This window comes from Carassius auratus, chromosome 5 (assembly GCF_003368295.1).
Source record: "Carassius auratus strain Wakin chromosome 5, ASM336829v1, whole genome shotgun sequence".
NCBI classification, from domain to species: Eukaryota; Metazoa; Chordata; class Actinopteri; order Cypriniformes; family Cyprinidae; genus Carassius; species Carassius auratus.
Genome location: NC_039247.1, coordinates 29,324,258 through 29,334,221, shown reverse-complemented (window position 1 = coordinate 29,334,221; position 9,964 = coordinate 29,324,258). Strand labels below are relative to the sequence as shown.

At 42.2% G+C, this 9,964-nt stretch overlaps 1 long non-coding RNA gene across 1 annotated transcript; it reads left to right on the top strand.

The window, feature by feature from the left end:
* The first annotated feature begins 1,737 nt into the window (after window positions 1–1,737).
* LOC113069500 (uncharacterized) lies at window positions 1,738–2,889 on the top strand. Its single transcript, XR_003279734.1, has 3 exons — window positions 1,738–2,044; window positions 2,178–2,264; window positions 2,555–2,889. It is a non-coding gene; the product is annotated as an uncharacterized LOC113069500 (long non-coding RNA).
* Window positions 2,890–9,964: the final 7,075 nt, after the last annotated feature.

The window sequence follows — 9,964 nt, the reverse complement described above, 5'->3', positions numbered from 1 at the left end:
TAGGCCTAACTGGTATCCAATGACCAACTTCTACAGTATACAGAAGACAGGGAGTTTCCTTTTTCAGCTCAACTGGGGTCCTAACCTGTTTGTCGCTAGACTGATTCTAGGCCGAGTGCTGTACTTTGATGTGCTTTAATGTAATGTATTTTGTCTTGCATTGTAAAATATTAGTGTAAATTCATAGTATAATAATGTCACACCCCTGGACTCTTTATGTTGTGTTTTCCCCATGTTCCCCTCTCGATTATTCTAGATTATTATCGATAATGGAGTCCAAAACTCTAAAAACAATTTCAGTGGTTTAATCTACTGAAATTTAAACCAATCAAACCAAACAGATCTAATATGGAGTATTAACAGAGTCTTAGACCCAGTTCTGAAAATAATCAAATGCTTGTCAGTATTTTAGACCTGTGCATTCCAGCTGCAGTCTCTGTCATTTACTCTTAATTAAACAACGATAATAAAAAAGACAGAATCATTCACCGCTCATCTTAGAATAACTTCAAGAACCAATGTGTATTTATACGTTGTGGACTATACAAAGTTTTATTGCTTGAATCAATTTCTATATAGTAGGCCATTATTTTTAATAGGCTAAATTGTTTATTTAATTTGGATCTTTTTGTTTTGTATTTGTCCTATTGTTTGTAATTTTATTTTATTTTTTATTGTATTGCTGTATGTTTTAACTCACTGTTGTTTTGTTGACAATGAAATAACAGATTAATTGTTCTTTATTAAAGAGGAAGGAAAGCAATGTTTTACATATTGTTAGAAAATATATTTCCTTTTGAATTGCAAAGTAAATTGGGCTGTTCCAAACATTGTTCTGATGAAGAACATAATTTGATTCAAAAGTTAATTTATAAGATGCTCAGCTAAAATTATCCCAAATGCTTTAAAATGGCAACAAATCCCCGAAACACAGAGAAGAAAATGAGCAACTACTGTTAAAAAAAGATCAAAGAATGGTCAGAATGGCAAAGATCCAGCCATTCATCACCTGCATAAAGATCAAAGATGATCTAAAATTACCTGTAAATACTGTTATGGCCAGAAGTTGTTTGATGTAAGCTAAGCTATCAACAAGAAGTCCATGTAAAGCACCATTGTTGAAAAAATGTCATTTGCAGAATCTGTAAAAAAAAAAAAATTCAGAACTAGTGACCATTGACAGTATGTCAGAAAACCCACGGGTTCAAGCCTCATTGGACTGGAGAACAAAATGGCAGCTGCCATCCCAGGAAGCACATTCAACAGTGAAAAGAAACTCACAGATTTGGGACCAGGGTAGGGTTCCACCAGCCATTCGTAAGTTCTTAAAGTAGAATTTTAAAGGGTTCTTTCAGCCAAAAATGAAAATTAAGCCATAAATTACTCACCCTGTAGTCCTCCTAGTTGTATATGACTTTCTTCTTTAAGACAAATTCAGTTGGAGTCATTTGAAAATTTGTCTTTGATCTTTAACAAGAGGTTGGATGAAACTCAGCAGGTATTGCACTCCATTGGTCCATGAGAAGTTAATTAAAAAGCTCATCCATTAAAAAAAAAAGTGTCTCACATGGCTCCTTGGGGTGAGCAAAGGCCTCCTGTAGCAAATCGATGAGTTTTTGTAAGAACTTCAAAAGAAAGAAAGTGCTTCATAGAAAGTATTTGTCACAGGGTGACGTGAAGTGGAACTATTTTTGCCCAATGTTGTTTCCCTGTGGGATCGATCTCAATGTAACATCAGGCCGGTTCCGGGTCCTTCCGTGTAAACAGTCCGGCCAGGCTTAGTAAATGGGAAAATGAGTATCAGCTGTGCAACGAGTGGCGATTGAGCCGCGAGAGAGACACGTATTTGCAAAAGGGATTATAAAAGGACACGTTTGTGTGGAGAGGGTAGGACACAGAGCGGGGAGAGACTGCATCTTAGGAGGAAGTAGCCTTAAATTGGCGGTTTTGATGGATCTGGATCTGGATCTGGATCTGGATCCATAAAGGGAGATAATGCTAACAGAGGAAGAGAGGCAGTGGATCTATGTTACTTCGTCAAGCAGTTAAGTGTCATCTGTCATTTTTATTAGGAAACCTAATGCCTTCAGTACCCGCTGTACAACTGTTTGGTGCAACTGCCCCGGAGTTTATTGAAATCCGGTTTGAAGCCTCTAATGCCCGTTGTATGTTCATAGTACACTTCCCACACTGTTTTGGATGTACAGTATCGTCAATTGAGACGAGGGAGTCAGCTGGGACTGCGAGTGGAGACCTTATTCACTGTGAGTTGCAGTGCTTAGTTTGAAGTGAACACGTGCAACCATTTAAAGTGACCGATGCATGCACCAGTGTGGACAATATAACTTTGTGTCTGCTCGTGTCCCCAGTTGGCACACTCGCTGGTCTCGAGTACCGAATGAAATTAGCTAACTGTGTGTTGAGTGTAAGCTGTATAGTATTGTAGTTCCATCCTGTCTGATTTGAAAAGAATATATTGCATGTTCATGCATTGCTGTTTGACTCCCTGATTCGAAGAGGAGTCACTGTGTGTCTGGCCCATAATTTACCTCAGGCTGTCCGAAGAGGAACCGCTATGTGAACCCCCTACCAGTGTCTGCTCCATTACTTACCTCTGGCTGCCCGAAGAGGAACTGGTGTGAACCTTCTGCGCAGCCTGACGAAGAAGAGAATCAGCTCAGCATGTCGTTTTTTTTTTTTTTGTTTTTTTTTAGTTTAGGATTTAGCCTATTTTAATTTAATAAAATGCAACGTTTAAGACCCATTACCATGTCTGGTCTCGTGGTGTCTTTGGGTAACTCCTCGAGGTGGTACGCTTAATAGGGGTGGTGTGAGACACTGGGGGAGGCCACCCCGGCCTGTGACATTACTGATATTTTTCTTACTCTAACTCATCCAATATAACCTTCACATATTGTACGCAAGCAGAACTTGTGGTAACACTTTCTATGAAGCCCATATTAATATGTTATAAGGGTATTCTTAAGGCATTATAATGAATGCATAATGCACTATATCAAACTTGTTATATCATTAATTATCATAACTCCTGAATAATCATAACGACAATCATAATACTTACGTAGTAGACCTTTATTGTCACAAGTACAAGTGAAATTAGCCATCAACCTGTCCATACATACTTATACACAACATACATACGACAGGGGGTGGACAGGACAGGGAATTGAGGAAGAATACAGCATAACATGAGGAAGGGGAAAAGGAGAAAAAATAACCCCCAGAGTATGCTCCTTTGGGAGTACAGCGTGATAACAGGAAAAACACCTCAACAACAAAAGCACATAATCAATACAGCATAAACATGACTTTGCGACAGGCGAGGGGAAAAAGAGGAGTCAAGGTAATCCAGCGCAGGCAAGCAGCCATCTGGTCCTGCAGCCATTCTCGGCACTGGTCACAGACCGCTTGTCAGGCTGGCGGTACAAAGCGGCGAAGGCGAGGGATGGAGGGGTTGGGCGGTGAATGAACATACACACACACATACGCACATATATATCTGTATATATGTGCGTATGTGTGTGTGTGTTTATGTATGTAAGAGTTTGTGTATTTGTAGGTCTGGATAGCTTGCATTCAAATCCAGGTGCCTCAGTCCGCAGATTGTGATAGCGACACAGCAACTTGCCATGGAGACAGCCTTGATCAGGTCCCAGACAGAGTCAACCATCAGCAGGTGGCTGTGGTGTGGGGGAAGGAATGCAAGAGCATCTCTCTTTATTGCTCTTCCGGGGTAGTTGTTGTTCCCAACATTGGCCTTGGCCGAGGCCAGTGCTGGTAGAGGGGAGCCGAAAGAAGATAAGATTGCAATTTGATTTTAAGATTTCCAAATCCATCCATTTTCCTTTGCAAAGCCGTGAGTTTCTCCGTGAGTGTATCCATATTGCAGTTAATAGTCTCAGTCTCAGTGCTGAGCACTCTGCCCACTGCTTCAATCATGACGGCTTTGGACAGCTGTTCCCGTTTTCTGAATTCTTCGATAACCCAGGTCAAAGCCTAATCCAATCAGCAGAAGACCTGTTATCATCATTCCAAATAGGTAGATATCTTCAATGTCCTCCACAAAAAGATCCGCCAGACACACGACTTGCCACCTCTCCCACACGTCCATTGTGTAGCCAGCTGTGAACGTTCTGGCAGAGCAGTCATGTTCCCCCGAACTCAAGCTTCTCGTTAAAAGGATGATGTCAATTGCGTTGAGAGACCAGTTGATCAAATTCATGATTTTTCAGTTTGGAGAGCAGTGAAGAGAGAGTATTAGACAATAGACAAGACGAGATGAGACGAGAGAGCAAGCAGGGAAGGTAAGTGGGAGGAGAAGGAGAGAAAATCCATCCGCCTTCGTTGAGAGCCAAACAGGAAAAGTAGTGTTTATAAGTTTAAGAGTATGATTATTCTACAACAATAACACTCAACACAATAACACACAATGGACACCATATTAAATCTACTTCATTTATAATACAATGGACTGTATCATATCTTGAAATTTTTCATTTAAAATCTGCACAGTATCTTACTACAGCTTGTGAGTGGTTAGAATGTTGAGTGTTATTTGAGTCTTTCCAGTGGGGTTTATGTTAATTAATTGATGTGAGCTTAATACTCCAACTGAAAAAAAAAATCAATGTTTTATATGGTTTCATTTTATTTTGATGGTCCCCTTAATCAATCGACTATAAGCAACTTTGCAACTACATGCCAACTAACTCTCATTAGATTATTTGTGGCGGAGTGACTGTGACGGGGCGGAACCAAAAATGAGGAAGATTATGGCCCGGACCATATTTCGCAAACACCGCCACTTCCAGGATCGCCGGCGAACCCAAATCAGCGTGTTATTGGGAACGGGTGTCTTGTTGAGCGTGGCGATCACTGATTGGGCAATTCGGTGAAGAGGAGACACATAAATAGGGCATCAGAAACACAGGAAGTGTTTGGTGATTCCCAGTAGTTATTGTGGGTGTAACGGAGCGGAGGAGAGAGCTGGAGAGAGAGTGTATGGTGTACTGTGGAGCTTGGGCAAAGAGAGATACACACACAGGGCTGAGTATACGAATATCTTTATTGGAGCATTGTGTTCAGATGCATTGTGTGATGTGAAGTTAACACACATTGAAGATCTGCTAGGATTGCAGGAAGGAGATCGTGCTGCCAGTTGTGTCGGATGTCAGTTATCTGGAAGAGAAGTGGAAAGATCCAGTGTTAATAAAAGTGTGAGTACACTGAAATATTCATCGATTCAACAGTTATTTTGCAAGTGTGGAATATCCATATACCTCTTATGAGTAGTGACCAGTGTGAGCGGCCCCACCGTAATAGGATTGGTGGGTGAGCCGGAACCAGCGAAAAAGGAGTCTGGTGCCTTGTCGTGGCTGTGACGTTTCCTCTGGCCGTCTGCTGCATCGGTGCCCCCAACGTCCAGGAACTAATCCCCGGTCCTATGTGGTTTTGACCCTAATACACTGTGAGTGTGTGGAGTCCAGTGGGTGAGTCCTTTTCTTTGCTGTGTGTACACTTGAAGTCTGCAGTGTCGTGCTGTGTCATGTTGTCAGTAATCACCCTCTAGGCTGGGAGAGAAAACCCTGTGGAGAAGAATGTGCACCGGTGTTGTGAGACGACCGTCTTTTTATATACATGCCTGCTCGTGGCTTTGGACGCCTACTCCACCGAGTGGTGACGTGTCAACAATAGCAAGTAAGGAACAGTGTGCATATTGTGGGGGACGACGACTGAGAGAAGTGTTGGCTGCTACATGAACATCCTGCTGTGTAGCCCTTGTGTATGAATACCTGTTTGTGGAGTGCTTTCAGAGTTTCACCCCTGTCTAGATCTCTGGTCCGTTGTCTGGAAGAGAGGAGAGGGAAGCGTTCGAGTCATTCCTGAGGTACATACCCGGTGGCACAAACCTACCTGAAGTCACCCAGCGTGGTGGCACCAGCTGAGGCCGTGGAAGGCCCAACGTGCACCAACTTCAATCTGTACTTCTATCCACTCTTGGTCAAATTCGAGAGGTGGTGTGTCTTTCTCCCTATATTCACTGAAGCTAAGTAAATTTGTGAAGGAACTCTGTCTGTCTGTTACCAGTCCTACAGGTCTGAGCTTGAGGCTCTGAGTCGTCGTGGGAGTGTTTCCACGGTTGGAGGTGACCGTGTTGAGTGTTGGTCTGGGAAGTCTGCCCCGGTGAAGAAGACCACAGTTGTCGTGACATATACACCTTCTCTAGACTCCCGAGCTGAAAAGGGCTAAAGCCTGACGTCCACCTCTTCGAGGGTCTGTGAGTTGTATCCATTCAGTATTGTCATTGTATACCCACCTGCATGCACAAAGCAAAGCTCCAGTTGCCCCTGTATGCCCATCTGTACGCCTCAAGCTAAGAGCCAGCGTATTGCCCTTGTATACTTACCTGTATGCCCAAAGTCAAACTCCAGTCGCCCTTTGTATGCCCTTCTGTACGCCCACTGCTAAGAGCCAGTGTATAGCCCTTGTAAACTTACCTGCATGCCCGAAGTCCAACTCCAGTTGCTCTTTGTATGCCCTTCTGTACGCCCACAGCTAAGAGCCAGCATATTGCCCTTGTATACTCATCTGTACGCCCAAAGCTAAGAGCCAGCGTATTGTCCTTGTATACTTACTTGTATGCCCAGAGTCAAGCTCTAGTTGCCCTTGTATACTCACCTGTACGTCCAAAGTAAAGACCCAGTTGTCCTTCTGCATACTTACCTGTACGCCCCGAGTGAAATACCAGTGCATCGCCCTTGCATACTCACCTGCAAACTCCATCCGTAGGGTTTACCTGGACGAAAAGTTAAGAAGTTAAGGATTGTGTATCTTTCTTGCATACTTACCTGTACACCGAAGGCCAAGACCCCAATATATTCACCTGCATACTTACCTGTGGACCGTTTCCAACCGCGGACCCAGAATCTCGTGGCGAACGGCGTCAGGTACGCACCCCACCCAATTCATCAGAATTTCTTACCTTCTTTACTCTGTGTGCAGGGACTGGAAGGGCCTCACCGACGGTTCTCCTGCAGGAGAAACACAAAGGCACTACTGAGAAAAACCCTGTTGAGTCACGTGAAAGAAAGGACACAAATTACCTACAGGCTTACCTGAGAGTCCCTATGAGAGAGTCAGAAGCGACTCGGACCTATACTCTCTGGCCCCGAGAGTGGATTTTAGATTCCCTTTTCCCTTCACACCTTTTAAATAATTTAAATAAAGTTGTTTTAATTATACTCACTCTCTCTCGTGTGTCTGGTCATTGGGGTGTTCTTGGGACCTCCTCGAGGTGGAAACTAGGGAGGGGCGAGACTCACGACATCTGTGGTCCACTCCGACCTGTGACATATTTGTATTCTCAAGAATGGCAGTATGGTATAATAAATTGACATAAATACAAAGACACTTATAGTCAGTTTATCTGTTGGTTGACCATCAAAATAAAGTGTTAGCATATATTTACAATAGCAGACATACAGTACTAATGCTCTAATGACTGCTAGTTGATACGTAGTTGCAGAGTTACTTATCAGCAGCTGTCTAAAGGTTACCATCAAAATCAAACTGATGATCATTGCGTTAGCAGAACAAGGTTGTGGGTTCGAGTCCCAGGGAACACATGTTAGATAAAGACTGTAAGCCTGAATGCACTGTAAGTCGCTTTGAATAAAAGTGTCTGCTAAATGCTTACATTTAATTTAATTAATTTAATATTACAATAAAAGAAGTTCAAAGCAAATGTGTCATATTACACATTTGTAACAGAAATGAGTCGAACCAGACAAATTAAAGAGTCTATCAAAGCTGTGTGTGGAACACGAGCTGAATTCCTCAAGAAGTCATAAAACATTCTGTGCCACAAGTCCCAAGGAAGATAACCAACCAACCAACTTGTTCACACAACAGCTTTCAACATTAACACCATTAGAACAATTATTGACAATTTTAATTCGCAGAAGAGATTGTCAAATTTGTTGTTTGTAATTAAAATGCAACGCTTGACATCACATGGAAACCCATGAGTTAGACACTTCCATTGACTTCCCCCCACCTAGCAGAACCAGACTGAAATTCCTAAGGGGGGAGGGGCTTTAAACCTCTGTCTTCACAGAAAATCCCTATGTCAGAGAATGACAAAGAAACTGTCTTTTGTACATATATATGGACCAAAATGAACTCCAAAATGACTTCTAAATGAATAACATTCCATCGCTTAACTCCATATTCATTTATATGTAACCCACACATTCGACTATCATGTTATAATCACTTATTGTGTATGTCTTTTGACAACTATAGGATACATAAACATGTCTAGTATCGATATAATCGAATCTGCTTGCTTGATATTGTCCTGACAATCAATTATTGGTCAAATCTATCATATTCGGTTATAGGAATCATGTCCAAAATTAGACCCTGAAAGAGTGGAAAAATTCGGACCACATGCTTGGTAAGATAAACATATGATTTATGATACCCCCGAGCCAAGACAATATCTGATTGATCAAGACAACATTTGAGGTGTGGACAACAGGCCAGTTTAATTACTTAGGACACCATAAAATCTTTGCTTTTAGTCTCTAGATGTGCTTCTGCTACTAGTCATGCCTGCTCTTACCTTTTAGTTGTTATCTTTGCTTCTGCTACTAGTCATGCCTGCTCTTAGCTTTTAGCTTGTAGCTTTGCTACCTAGCTTTAGCTTTTAGCCATGCTGTTAGTCATCACTGTTCTTTGAGCGCGGTTGCAGCGTGCTTCAGCCTGCACTTAGCCACGATGAGAAGAAACACAACTTGGTCTCGTCAAACTTTATTTCTTTTCTTTTCCGTTTGAGAGTTTCGTGTTCTGAGTTAAGTTTGTAACGTCGAGACTCCGACGCCTGACCTCGTCTGCCCGTTCAACTTCAACCAGCCACACACAACTCCATCTTCAGCAAACGCCCAACCACAGGCCTTCCCAAGACGTCACTTCAGCGACTACTGAATTTCCAGCCAATCAGCGACATGGGGATACCCCTTTCACCGGGAATCCCTTTTTCACAGGAGATGCAAGTAACCTCCAGACTGTGACCTTTACTGGTGTATCTAATATAATTTTAACCTAATTGAGGAACTCAATGCGAGGGCTAATTACGTGATTGATGGCTGTTCATGTCTAAGCAATTTAACGTATTGCTGTAAACTTGGGATTCCATATTTCCATTCTCTTAAACTCATTTTTCCCTAACTTTCGATCTTCCTGCAACTTGTATGAATGTGTGAGTGCGTGCGTTTATGTGTTAGATTAGTTTATATGTCTTAGATTTCTCTAATAATGCCTTATTCATATTGAAAAGAGAAGTATCTTGTGTTTTGTGCTTACAAATTAATGTCTTAAACTGCCGATCTTGTTACTGTGCTAATTGATAGTTTTCACTATAGTTTGGATATTAATATCTAGTGCAGATTTGATGTTAAATGGCTCTTATTGGCTGGAAGTTCAGTAGTTGCTGAAGTGACGTTTTGGGAAGCCCGTGGTTGGGCGTTGGCTGAAGACGCGGAGTTATGTGGGCTGGTTGAAGTTGAACAGGCACTCAAGGTCAGACGTCGGAGACTCGACGTTACAAAACTTAACTCAAAAAGTTTTTTGGTTTAAATTGTGTGTGTCTTACCCTGGTTAATATGTGCTGAAAGTGGAGCTTGGTTTTGCGTTTGCCTATCGTGGGACTGCCTGGTTTCGATCTGCTAAATAGTGAGGCGTGGCCAAAGCCAGTGAAAGTACTTAATAAGCTGTTTGGAAAGCACTTGTCAGAAGAAACAGTCGAGCAACATTGAAGGACAGCAGCTTGTGAGTGTTTTGTCGTGTTTTCTCATCAGACTAGTGTGCGATCTTCATTGCTAGGAAAGTTTTTGGTTTAAATTGTGTGTCTTACCCTGGTTCATACGTGCTGGAAGTGGCG